We start from the raw sequence: 14,075 nt of genomic DNA, 5'->3' as shown, positions 1-14,075 counted from the left end.
TAACATTCTTCAACGGATGAGTGCATCAACGGATGAAAGCTTCAACGGATGTTCTGATGATTAGCCGTTGATAAGGGGTAGTTGTACTTACAAACAGAGGCACATGGGTTGATAGAGACAACTGAGATGTGGTAGCCGAATTTCAGGAACAACAGAAAAAGCAGCCGTTCTTCTTTAGTACAAAGATGCAATAGTCAACAAAGTACTGGAGTGAACAGGAAAAGAAGCAAGTGAAGATCTTATTTTATTACTGTATTTTATATTGTTCTTCACTTGTACACTTGGGAATATATAAACCAAGTAGAAGCTAGTAATTAGATGTGAGATTTTCCAGAGCTGTTTAGAAAAATATTGAGAGAAAATTCATCTAGTTTGTACTAGGATGCAGCTGTGATCAACATTGTTTAATCACAGATTTTCTAAAAATACCATCTCTGGTGGAACAACAAATCCACCAGAAAAGTTTTTAAGGTCTGTTGTGTTCTTTACATTTGTGCTTGAATATATATCTATCTGTATTAGCTTAAAGCAATTCACACACTTGTTCTTCTTGAACACACAACTTTCATAAACTGCTCAAAACTTGAAAAAGTTTTGAGATTTACATTCAACCCCCTTCTGTAAATCTCATTGTTAGTCCACTAGGAATAACAAAAAGATCAACATAAAAAGTAAAGATCATTAGAAGTAATAATGGAAATGAATTCAAGAACAGTTCTATAGAAGATTTATGCAAATACAAGCAGATAAAACAAGAATTTTCTGCTCCTGGAAATCCACAATAAAATGGAGTTGTTGAAAGAAAGAATAGAACTCTCATAGAAGCTGCAAGAACCATGCTAGAGGAAGCAAGATTGCCTACCTATTTCTGGGATGAGGCTGTGCATACTGTTTGATTCAAAAAAAATTTAACTTTGATCAACATGCATGGCAAAATACCATTTAAGACAGTTAAGGGAAATAAGCCAAGTTTGAAGTACTTTCACATTTTTGGTTGTAAGTGTTTTGTTCTCAAAACTCATCCAGAGCAGCTTACCGAATTTGATCTAAAAGCTGATGAAGGCATTTTTTTTGGATATCCATTGTCTACAAAAGCTTTCAGAGTTTACAACCTGAGAACAAGGACAGTCATGGAATCTATACATGTATCTTTTGATGACAAGAAGATTACAGGTCTAGAAGATATAGATGACCATAATAAGTTGAAATTTGAAAATGAAGTACCATATGCTGAACAGTTAAATACAGATTCACTGACAAATAATAGAGAGTTTATGGATCAAGGTGGGGGTTCTTCTTTAAGGAGTCAACTTCCATCTGCAAGAAAATGATCTAAGTCACACACACCTGACTTAATCATTGGAAATCCTGATAGTGGTGTAAGAACCAGGAAAGCCACTCAAATTCAATTTTTCTACCATTCTTTTCTATCTCAAATTGAACCCAAGAAAGTGGAAGAAGATCTTCAAGATATTTTCTGGATAACAACAATGTAAGAGGAGCTTAATGAATTTGAAAGGAACAAAGTATAGACCCTTGTGACAAAACTAAAGAACAGATTAATTGTTGATACAAAATGGGTGTTTAGAAACAAAACTGATAGTGAAGGCATTGTTATAAGAAATAAAGCAAGACTGGTTGCAAAGGGCTATTCACAACAAGAAGGCATTGATTATGATGAGAATTTTGCACTAGTTGCAAGGCTTGAGGCAATCAGAATTTTTCTAGCCTATGCTGCTCACTAGAAGTTTAAAGTGTTCCAAATGGATGTAAAGAGTGCATTTCTAAATGTAGAACTCGAAGAGGAAGTTTATGTTGAACAGCCTCCAGGGTTCATGTTAAGTGGCATTTATGTCCACTTAGAATGCTTCATAAAGGCTCGAATTGGTATTTTGTACTCAAGTTATTTGTGTATTTGATGTGTTTTTGTAGTGTTTTGAATTTCAGGGCATAATCAAGAAGAAGGGCTGGAAATTACATGATTTATGCTTGGAAGAGTGTTAGGATGGAGCCTTGGTCAATTGCGCGAAGAAACCAGCAAGTGAAGGAAATTAAATAAGGAAAAAAGAATTTTTTCAAGAAGCTCAGCGCGGCCGCGCTACACTTAGGAGCGGCCGTGCTAGGTCATTTTCCAGAATCCTGATTTAAGTAGAATAATGATCTGCTGGACTTCTGGATCGATTTGGGATCCTATATAAAAACCTTTTAAAGACTTTTTTCAGAACGACGATTAAGGAGAAAATAAAAAGAAGACCTAATAGCACACATTCAACAAAGGAGAAGAAGAACTTGTTTTACTTGTGATTCTTTGCTTAAGTTGTAATCTTGGATGCTCGTTTTCTTTATTGTTAAACCTATTACTCTTGTTTACGTACTTTGATTATTTATTCAGTTTATAAAGATTTAGTTTATAATACCATACTTTCACCAGAACCCACGGTGATGATGAGTTCGGTTATGAACTAATCGTTATCATGGGGTTCTAACAGATTTACTTATGGATTTCAATAGTTAATTTGTTTCGATATCTTATTGTGTGGTGATTGTATGATATCCTAGTATTGGTTGTGCTTATCCGTCTTATGAGCGTCGCGAACTTGTAAGATAGCGTGTTAATCTCTATTGAAATGATAGTGAATATAGGGGTTTAGTACTTGCCATCCTAGCATAGGTTCATGTATTTATTATGCATGATTCGCAGGTAATTTTAACCATCTTACTTGTCCTATGTAATCATGATAGATAACTTGTGCATTAAACCTTTATGTTGTCAAATTCTATGGACATATAGGGTCTCAACATAATTGGTGTCTATTCAGCTTCTATCTCTTTTGTGGATGTCTGGTAGCAGGGTATTCGTGCAACAAAAGTTGGTGTTTACTAGTTTCGTGTAATCTGATTAGTTGTCATCACCATTGCATGCTAAGGTTAAGAATAATGACTTTGAATGAAGTATTTAATGAAGTTAAAATCCCATGTTTGTCTCATATAAGTAATTCAACCTCAACTCTATTAGTTAATGCTATTTAGTATAATATCTTAGTTTAATCAAAACCCAATTTGTTATTTGTCTTAGCATTGAATGACAACCATATCATTGTTCCATAAGTGCATAAATTGAATTTAACCTAAACCAGTCTCTGTGGGAACGAACTAGAAAGAATTCTATATTACTTGCGAATGTTACGACCGGCATTTTATGTAATATTATTTGTGGATTTGGTATAATATTAAAGCCGAATGAAAATATATTCAATGATTGTACGTATGTATGAGTGAAAATTTCTGCATTATAAATTTGCTTTATGTAATATATGATTTTTCAAAGCAAGAATTTATTTAATTGCTTTATTTTTGATTTATAAGGAATATTCTAAGCCTTGGAAAATTTTTCTTTTAAAAGGTATTTTGTTCACAAATTTTGAAAATGATTTTATAAAGTCTCTAAAAATCCAAGTTATTTTATGGTATAAATTTTATAATTTTTGAACTTGTGCTTTATTTTATAAAAATAAATCTTTATAAATATAATTAGCAAATTACATAGTTATCCTTGCATGCAAATTCCTTCCATACATTCCAAAAGGGCTAAAGAGTCAATAACCACCCCACTAACTCTTATTTCCTAGCCAAATACCTTCTTTACCCTTGCATGCAAATTGAACCAAGTTCAAGTGGAAGGCTAATCATGTCAATTCCTAATTCCACTCACTTTTGCCAATACAAAAACCATAAAACAAGCAAAGGCATGATCATTTTCACTCATCACCCACACCACACTCATTCTTCTCTCCCTCCTCCTCCCTCACTCTCGGCCCTCCCTCTCTCACTCTCGGGTTTAGCCGAGAACCACCCCTCCCCATTTTTCTTCATTCCTCAACCAAGGTTCCACTCTTTACACAAGTAAATGTTACTTCCCATACCATGATCACTCATATTTCAAAGAGTTTTGAGTAGAAAGTTTAAGTTTAAAGGTTGCATATAAAGGTTCCAGTGAAACTCAAAATACAACCTTGATTCTTGTGAGTTTAGGGTTGTTTTTGAGAGGACTACAAGGAATGGAGAAGTGCCAAGTCTTGAGAGGGAAAATTTTGATGATTAAATGGCCATTCCCATCCATTTCATTCGGCCATGACCATATGGGAGCCGAATGAATGGTCCTTAAGACTATTCTTGTTGCTTAACTCATTTTTTGCATGTTTATGTGATGATGACTTGAATTTTGTGGTGAAAATTTGATAAAACTCTTTGCATGCTAAGTAATCATCTAGGTATAGCTTATGCTAGGCTTGCATGTCAATTTTATGATAGAATATATGTAGAAAATGTGTTGTTTTGGTTTGTAAAACCCGAAGACATGCATGCATGTGGATTTCTCTTAGAATGTTATAAGATTTTGATCATTTGGAAAGATTTTGTTAGTGAGCCTTAATTTCAGTAGGAATAATGTGTTAATATTGATTTATGCTTCTTGTTGCATGGTAATAATTCGTGGTTATCTTTTATAAAAATGTATATCTTGTTGTTTCAAAAGCATGAAGATTTGTGAGTTGTGAAGTATAGTTTCTTTTGTTTTGCCATAATTGTACCTTAGGTAAGGACGATCTCACCCAAGGTTATTTTGAGAATAAGGGAGTTAGTTCAGTAGATTACCATGTTTAAGTCTTGGTTTGAGTATTTGGTTGTTGGTAGTTGAGTTTGTCAAGTCAAAACCTTGGAGAAATGAGAGTTTTAATTTCTGTAAAAAATCAGTTTAGTACCCTGAGGTTTAGAGTGAGTTTTGACCATGTCATTGATGTGAACTTTGAGGCCCAAGCCACCAAAAGTTAGTATTGGGAGTATATAAAAGGTTTTAGGAGTTGGTTGGAGGTTTGCATGTCTTTTGGTTAGGTGCACAAGTAGAATAACAAAATCTGTCCAGCAGGGGACATTTTTGTTGCAACTTAGAAATAGGGAGATTTGACCATGTCATGGGTAGGCCCTCATTAGGCCCTGTTGGGCCTTAGTTAGAGGGAGTGTCAGAGAATTGTTTCCACCCATAGTTCATAGGATATGAGTTAGAACCATGTGAGGCAAGTTAATTCAAGTCAGGGCGTTTTCTGCTCAGAAAAACAGGGGAACCTTGGACTTTTAGCTTAGGCCCAAGAAAGCCCAAGCCAGGCCCTTGAGCCACATCAAGTTTGTGAGATACTCTTAGGTCAGGAGAGTCTTGTGTAAAAATTTTGAAGGAAAACTTGTAGTTTAAGAGATCATCCAAGCCTAGTGTTGCATTATGGTATATATGGTGTTATTTGGTATTAATATATGATATGTGATTATGTGGCTATATGTGTACTTTCGTAATTTAAAAGTGAATATAAAATTGGGTGCATATAGGCCTAAGTGTCATCCGTGTTTAATTTCGAGTTGTAAATAGGTTAAGATGGTAAGAATATATTATAATGAGGATTATTATTATTTATGTAGGATCTCGAGACGAGGGAAAACTTGCCATAAAGGTCGAGTGAAGCTCCAGTTGCTCCTACCAGTCAGACCGGACCAGCCTTTCTCAAGGCAAGTGATTCAACTTGACCTTCGTATTCACTGCTAATAGTTCATACATTGCTACAACTATCCTGTGTCATTTGACATATTAAATCAAGCATATCTTATGTTTATCTTTGAGTTATATAGAGATTCCATGAACCCTCGAGTACGTATTGCAAGTAGTTCAAAAGTCTGGTCATGATAGTTGAATGCCATGATAAAATAAATAGTTGTTATATTACTTGATTGATCCTCTTGATTAACATGCTGATGATTCCTAAGTATTGATATCTCATCCTGATACTTGAACCCCTATAGAACCTTACCTTGAACCCTGAAAGTCAGATACTTATCAAAGTGATTCCTCATTGATTGATACCCCTCTTTCTTATCCTAAGGCTTGACAATTCTGATATATCCTAAGCTAAAAACCATTTCTTCATACCTTAACACCTTTAGTATTCATAAAGCTTACATTCTTAATGATCCAGCACTTGAACCTTGATGAGAAACCATTGCTTTAAGCCCAATTTGGCATTTCCCTTCATGATATTCAATAACCGCACTAAATTCCCTTGTCCAAACTTTGATATTTGAAAACCATTCAGTTACCCTAATAGAGTATAGTTTGTAATTCATGGCTCTGAGAGTTAGCACCATTTCCCCGTGTTTCGAGTTGATCTATAATCCTTTGATAAAGTTGTTTACTGTAAAAAAAGAGATTTTGTCATAATTCGGCATCAGTTTTTAAAATAAATAAAATGTGGGTTTTTCAGTCCCAAAGGGGGATAATTGTTTTCTTTGAATGGTGGATCTGGACTGAGACGCGAGTCCTTTCCATACTTATATTAGGCTTAAAAGTTGCCTAGGGATTCCCATTAATATTTTAGAACCCAGCGAGGTTCGGGATTACTTCGCGGCTAATCACCGGCTGTAATCCGTAGCGTCATAAAATGATTTTGATTAAGATATGATTTTGAAATTGTTTTGATACAAGCAAATGATGCCATCACTCATAGTTTTATCCCTCGTTATTATTAGTTATGTCTTTCCATTGTCATTCTTTAATGAATATCTCGATTTATGTTTTGTATCGTACTGTTAGCACTTGTTGAGCATTTGGCTCACTCCTTGCTTTACCCTGATATTACAGCTAGCAGCTATGGTTAGATTCAAGCAGACTGCCCGTAAGACCTGTGATGCTGATGCTTATGTTCGAGCTCAGGTATAATAAGTGTTAGTAGTTTGTGTGAGGACTCGGTATTCAAAATCAGATGTAATAGTTGGTAGTGTTGGGCTGTTCCAAACCCTAAACTGTAAGATCTTGGATTTTGGTTGTGTTATTTCTTTTAAAATTTTGTAATAGCTATATTTATTTTGCTGTTCAAGTTGGGGGCGTGACAGGTTTTGGTATCAGAGCTTCGATTTAGAGTCCCTGGACAGCCCAAATAGGTTATAGGATATATGTGTAGGTTATAGATAATATGCGAGAGAGTAGGCTAAGTATATTTATTATTAATACTCCTCTTATTGGTTGTCAGCAAAGGGCGCATTCCTCGTCATCTTCTGGGTCGGACGACACTATTGCTTTCACAGTGTATGCTGAGTTGAGGCACGAGTTCGACATGCTTCAGGGCAAGTACGACCGACTGATAGACCGACTGAAGAACGTGTATCCGGACAGCCGAAACTACGAAGGGAAGCCCAAGGAGCAGATGACTGCGAGACTTGAGACCTTGGTTCAGTACGTCAACACTAAGCTTGAGAAGATGCCAGCGCACCGGGACCGCACCAGCCAGTATGTCATTCAGATGGTGGCGGATGAGCTCCAGAGCATTGTGAAGACGCTTCGAGAGGAAAAGACTACCAAGCCCCGTTTAGATGGAGTGGAGCCTTAGTTCTTTCCATTTACATTTCATGTTGTTGTACTATCAGACTCTGTGGAATCCCTAGTTGTTTCCGTTGTTTCCTTTAAATAAGCCTGTTATTCCTAGAATCAGACTTTGTCCTAATCCTATGTATTGTGACCTTTAAAATTTCAATAAATATGTGCTATTCTTCCATTTGCTCTCAACTGTTATTTTACGTTTTTATCACCATATCTGCTTAATTTGGAAACTTGACCCCATATGTAAATGAGAATGCCATGCGATACCCTCGAATCATTTTATCATTCATATCTGTTCTGACACAACTCTTATTTCAAGAATCATGCCTCCCAAAAAGAAGAACCCAACAACCACATCCACCACAGACCCAAACATTCTTCGACTACTGGAAACCTTGCAACAGCAGACCAATCTATAGCTCAATAACAACTAACTCTTCAACAACGAATTGAAAACCAAGATAACCGTGAGCCACACCAACCACCTGAACCACCAGTACCACCTAGACAAATTGTCACTTTCAAGGCTTTTCAGAATATGAATCCACCTGCATTTCATGATACCACTGATCCAGTGATAGCTAACACATGGATCAAGGAGAAGGAAAGGGCTTTTGAGTTGGTACAGTTAGGAGACGATCAGAAGACATCGTATGCTACTTACTTCTTGAAGGGAGAAGTCATCTATTGGTGGGAATCAGTAAAAGCTATGGAAGTCACTCAACAGGTTTCTTGGGAGAGATTTAAGAAGTTATTTCTGGACAAGTATTACCCTAAGTACATGCAGAATCAGATGGAGCAAAAATTTCTTGAGTTGAAGCAAGGGAACATGACTGTATTGGAGTATGAGAAGAAGTTCACTGAGTTGTCAAGGTTTGTGACAAAGTATACCAGCACTGAGGAGGAAAAAGCAAAGAAATTTCAACAAGGATTGGAGCCTTGGATCAGAGATAGAGTGGCTATGTTTGAGCTTGAAACTTATGCGGGAGTAGTATAGAAAGCTGCTCTGATTGAGAATAATGGGATGCAGTCAAGGAAAGAGAGGGATAATAAGAAGAGGAAGGTTCCATTTTATGGAGAAAAGTCTGAAGCAGGAAGTTCACAAGATCGGAATGTAAAGAGGATTGGTTTCCAGAAGGGCGAAAATTTTCAAAAGAAGGGAAATGTGGGCAAAAGGCAAGAATCAAAAGGGAACAACCAGGCAAGCCAAGGGCAAGTTAGAGAAAATAGGTTCTAGTGACCGGAATACAAGCACTGTGGAAGAAGGCACCCCGGAGTGTGCAATAAGCTGAGCATGACCTGTTATAGGTGCAATCAGAAGGGACATTTGGCAAATGAGTGCAAGATGCCGAAGCCAGGAGTTACGTGCTACAAGTGTGGGAAGACTGGACACATGGCTAGGGAGTGCAGGGCAACCAGACCAGTCAAAGCTCTGATAAACGTGGCAAGTACTAGTGCAAGAGTGCCAGCTGAGGTATTGACATTACCTCCACCACCCGCACCAACCCCGCAAGCAACATCAAGGACATTTGATCTGAAAATGAAGGATGCTGTTCAGAATTCTGAGGTGATAGCATGTACACTTTTACTCAATAATGTCAAAGCTAAAGTATTGATTGATTCGGGAGCAACAAGATCTTTCATATCAGAATATTTTGTTGATAAGCTTCAATGTGAGAAAATGATTATGAGTGAGGTAGTAAATGTGGTAATTTCAAACCAAGAGAAGATTCCTGTGAATCAATTTTGTCCAAAGTGTGAGATCGATATTTCGGGGTATAAGTTTTCAGCCGACTTGATACTCTTCAAGTTGGGAGAGTTTGATATAATTTTAGGAATGGATTGGTTAGGAGAGAATAGCGCTCAGATTAATTGTAAGACCAAGAGAGTGTATTTAAAGATGAAGAGTGGAGAGAAGGTAGTATTTAAGGGGCAGAGGCAAGAGCAACTATTTCTTACAATTGTTCAGGCTAAGAAGCTACTTAGAAAAGGTTGTGAGTCGTTCCTAGCTTATGTAGTGGATTTGGAAAAAGGCAGCCCCAGCATGGAAGATATCCCTGTAGTTAACGAGTTCCCAGATGTGTTTCCCGACGAACTACCAGGCTTACCACCAGATCGACAAATCGAGTTCGAGATCAACCTTGCTCCAGGCACGGAACCAGTTTCAAAGGCCCCATATAGGATGGCACCAGCAGAAATGAAAGAGTTGGCAAGCCAGCTACAAGAATTGTTGGATAAAGGAGTGATACGGCCAAGTATGTCGCCATGGGGAGCACCTGTTCTATTTGTAAAGAAGAAAGATGGGAGTATGCGACTATGCATAGACTATCGGGAGTTGAATAAGGTAACGATCAAGAACCGCTACCCGCTACCAATAGATGACCTTTTTGACCAGTTGAAGGGAGAAAAATGCTTTTCAAAGATTGACTTGAGATCGGGATACCATCAATTAAAGATCAAGGAAGAAGATATTCCCAAGACCACATTCAGGACCATATATGGGCATTATGAATTCCTAGTAATGCCGTTTGGATTGACCAACGCTCCGGCTGCATTTATGGATCTGATGAATCGAGTATTTAAGAAGTATTTGGACAAATTTGTCGTGGTATTCATTGATGACATCCTTATTTATTCTAAGTCGGAAGAAGAACATAAGCAGCACCTCTGGATAGCATTGGAGATACTTCGGCAAGAGAAGTTGTATGCCAAGTTTACCAAATGTGAGTTTTGGTTAAAGGAAGTTCAATTTTTAGGGCATGTCATTGGAAATGAAGGCGTTAAAGTGGATCCGGCAAAGATTGAGGCAGTTATGAGTTGAGAAAGGCCAAAGACTCCTACGGAAGTGCGAAGTTTTCTAGGATTGGCCGGATACTATAGAAGATTCGTGAAGGATTTCTCGAAGATCGCCACGCCATTGACCAAGTTAACCAGAAAGAATCAAAAGTTTGAATGGAGTGCAGAATGTGAGGATAACTTTCAAGAGTTGAAGCAGAAGTTGGTAACAGCTCCGGTGTTGGTACTTCCAGACGATCAAGGGAACTTTGTAATATTCAGCGACGCTTCACATAAGGGTTTGGGTTGTGTGTTGATGCAACACAGTAAAGTGATCGCATATGCGCCAAGACAGTTGAAACCGCATGAGTTAAAGTACCCGACGCATGACTTGGAACTAGCCGCCATAGTGTTCGCACTTAAGATTTAGAGACATTACCTCTACGGAGAGAAGTGTGAATTCTACACGGATCACAAGAGTTTAAAGTACATTTTTACTCAGAAAGAGCTCAATATGAGGCAGAGGAGATGGAAAGGCGAATGTTGCATTATGGTATATATGGTGTTATTTGGTATTAATATATGATATGTGATTATGTGGCTATGTGTGTACTTTCGTAATTTAAAAGTGAATATAAAATTGGGTGCATATAGGCCTAAGTGCCATCCGTGTTTAATTTTGAGTTGTAAATAGGTTAAGATGGTAAGAATATATTATAATGAGGATTATTATTATTTATGTAGGATCTCGAGACGAGGGAAAACTTGCCATAAAGGTCGAGTGAAGCTCCAGTTGCTCCTACCAGTCAGACCAGACCAGCCTTTCTCGAGGCAAGTGATTCAACTTGACCTTCGTATTCACTGCTAATAGTTCATATATTGCTACAACTATCCTGTGTCATTTGATATATTAAATCAAGCGTATCTTATGTTTATCTTTGAGTTATATAGAGATGCCATGAACCCTCGAGTACGTATTGCAAGTAGTTCAAAAGTCTTGTCATGATAGTTGAATGCCATGATAAAATAAAGAGTTGTTATATTACTTGATTGATCCTCTTGATTAACATGCTGATGATTCCTAAGTATTGATATCTCATCCTGATACTTGAACCCCTATAGAACCTTACCTTGAACCCTGAAAGTCAGATACTTATCAAAGTGATTCCTCATTGATTGATACCCCTCTTTCTTATCCTAAGGCTTGATAATTCTGATATATCCTGAGCTAAAAATCATTTCTTCATACCTTAACACCTTTAGTATTCATAAAGCTTACATTCTTAATGATCCAGCAATTGAACCTTGATGAGAAACCATTGCTTTAAGCCCAATTTGGCATTTCCCTTCATGATATTCAATAACCTCACTAAATTCCCTTGTCCAAACTTTGATATTTGAAAACCATTCAGTTACCCTAATAGAGTATAGTTTGTAATTCATGACTCTGAGAGTTAGCACCATTTCCCCGTGTTTCGAGTTGATCTATAATCCTTTGATAAAGCTGTTTACTGTAAAAAAAGAGATTTTGTCATAATTCGGCATCAGTTTTTAAAAGAAATAAAATGTGGGTTTTTCAGTCCCAAAGGGGGATAAATGTTTTCTTTGAATGGTGGATCTGGACTGAGACGCGAGTCCTTTCCACACTTATATTAGGCTTAAAAGTTGCCTAGGGATTCCCATTAATGTTTTAGAACCCAGCGAGGTTCAGGATTACTTCGCGGCTGATCACCGGCTGTAATCCGTAGCGTCATAAAATGATTTTGATTAAGATATGATTTTGAAATTGTTTTGATACAAGCAAATGATGCCATCACTCATAGTTGTATCCCTCGTTATCATTAGTTATGTCTTTCCATTGCCATTCTTTAATGAATATCTCGATTTATGTTTTGTATCGTATTATTAGCACTTGTTGAGCATTTGGCTCACTCCTTGCTTTACCCTGATATTACAGCTAGCAGCTATGGTTAGATTCAAGCAGACTGCCCGTAAGACCTGTGATGCTGATGCTTATGTTCAAGCTCAGGTAGAATAAGTGTTAGTAGTTTGTGTGAGGACTCGGTATTCAAAATCAGATGTAATAGTTGGTAGTGTTGGGCTGTTCCAAACCCTAAACTGTGAGATCTTGGATTTTGGTTGTGTTATTTCTTTTAAAATTTTGTAATAGCTATATTTATTTTGCTGTTCAAGTTGGGGGCGTGACAGCGAATGCATATACTTGCATGTAAATTTAGCGCGTGTTTTCATCCTAACAAGTTTTTGGCGCCGCTGTCGGGGACTCGGTGTTAATTTTAACTTTATGTGCTTGACATGAGTGGTCGTTAAAGTTCACTGACTCGGATATTTTACTTACTTGTTTGCTTGTTGCTTTTTTAGGTACTCTAGAGAGCGTGTATGCTAACGTGTTCTCGATCTCGTAAGAGAACACTGTATAAAGCGGAGGAAATAGTTGAAGAAGTTTTTGTCGAGGAGAAATTTGAAGAAGAAGTTGTTATTGCAATGGGAGAACCAGCAGCGAATCTTAAGGCTTTGAAGGATTATTCTCAACCGAAGATCAATGATATTCAGTCTAGCATTGTCAGACCAACCATCGCGGCTAATACTTTTGAAGTCAAGGCTATCATGATTCAGATGGTGCAGAACTCAATCTAGTTTGGGGGTTCTCCAACGGAAGATCCCAACATGCATATTAGAGATTTCATCGAGATCTGCGACACTTTCAAATTCAACAACGTTTCTGAAGATGCTGTTAAGCTGCGGCTTTTCCCATTCTCTCTGAGGGATAAAGCTAAGTGTTGGTTGCATTTTCTACCACCAGGCTCTATTACTACTTGGGAAGATATTGCTCAAAAGTTTCTTACTAAATTCTTTCCTTTGGCAAAAAAAACTGCAATAAAAAATGCTCTTACTCAATTTGCGCAGCAATCGGGAGAGTCTTTATGTGAAGCTTGGGATCGCTATAAGGAGATGCTTAAAAAGTGTCCTCATCATGGGATGCCTGACTGGATGATTATCAACTGCTTTTATAATGGCTTGGGAGCACAGTCTAGACCCATGCTTGATGTAGCATCAGGTGGAGCCTTATGGGATAAGAGCTATGATGAAGCTCATGAGTTGATTGAACTGATGGCTGCTAATGAATACCAGAATCCTTCTCGGAGACTACCTCAAGGCAATATAGCAGGAATTTTGGAGGTAGATGCAGCTACTGCTATAGCTGCTCAGCTTAAGGCTTTAACGATGAAGGTGGATTCTTTGGCTAACTATGGGGTTAATCAGATCACTAGTGTTTGTGAGCTTTGTGCTAGTGCGCATGAGATGGAGCAGTGTGCTATTTCTAGTGAATCAGCTCAGTTCGTGAGAAACTTTCAGAGGTCACAACAACCAGCTCCAACCACCTATCATCCTAACAACCGCAATCATCCTAACTTCAGCTGGAGAAACAGTTAGAATGCGGTGCAACAACCTTATCAGCAGTATGCAGCAATGCAATTCAACCCTCCTGGTTTTCAACAATCACAATATACACCTAGAAACAACCCCAACTTTAATAATCTAATGAAATATATGAATTGGAGGAGTTGAGGCTCATGTGCAAGAGCCAAGCGGTTTCTATTAAGACCTTGGAGAATCAAATCGGGCAGATTGCCAATGCCTTGTTGAATCGATAACCTGGAACACTCCCCAGTGACACAGAAGTTCCAGGAAAGAAAGAAGCTAAAGAACAGGTAAAGGCAATTACATTGAGGTCTGGGAAGGTTGCGAACCCCGAAAAATCTCAAGTTTCAGAAGATAAAGTTGTGGCTGAAGAAGATGTACAGAAGGAATCAGAAGTGGAACCAAGGAAGAAAACTGTGGAACACACTCCTCCTGAGGGTAATAC

The 14,075-nt window shown here is 37.8% G+C and overlaps 1 non-coding gene across 1 annotated transcript; it reads right to left on the bottom strand.

Moving 5' to 3' along the window:
- Window positions 1–13,077: 13,077 nt before the first annotated feature.
- Window positions 13,078–13,188, bottom strand: LOC141694970 (small nucleolar RNA R71). Its single transcript, XR_012564247.1, has one exon. It is a non-coding gene; the product is annotated as a small nucleolar RNA R71 (small nucleolar RNA).
- Window positions 13,189–14,075: the final 887 nt, after the last annotated feature.

The sequence above is a fragment of the Apium graveolens genome, chromosome 10, assembly GCF_009905375.1.
Source record: "Apium graveolens cultivar Ventura chromosome 10, ASM990537v1, whole genome shotgun sequence".
NCBI lineage: Eukaryota > Viridiplantae > Streptophyta > Magnoliopsida > Apiales > Apiaceae > Apium > Apium graveolens.
Note: the sequence above shows the minus strand (reverse complement) of the source record. Positions and strands in the feature narration are given on the sequence as shown.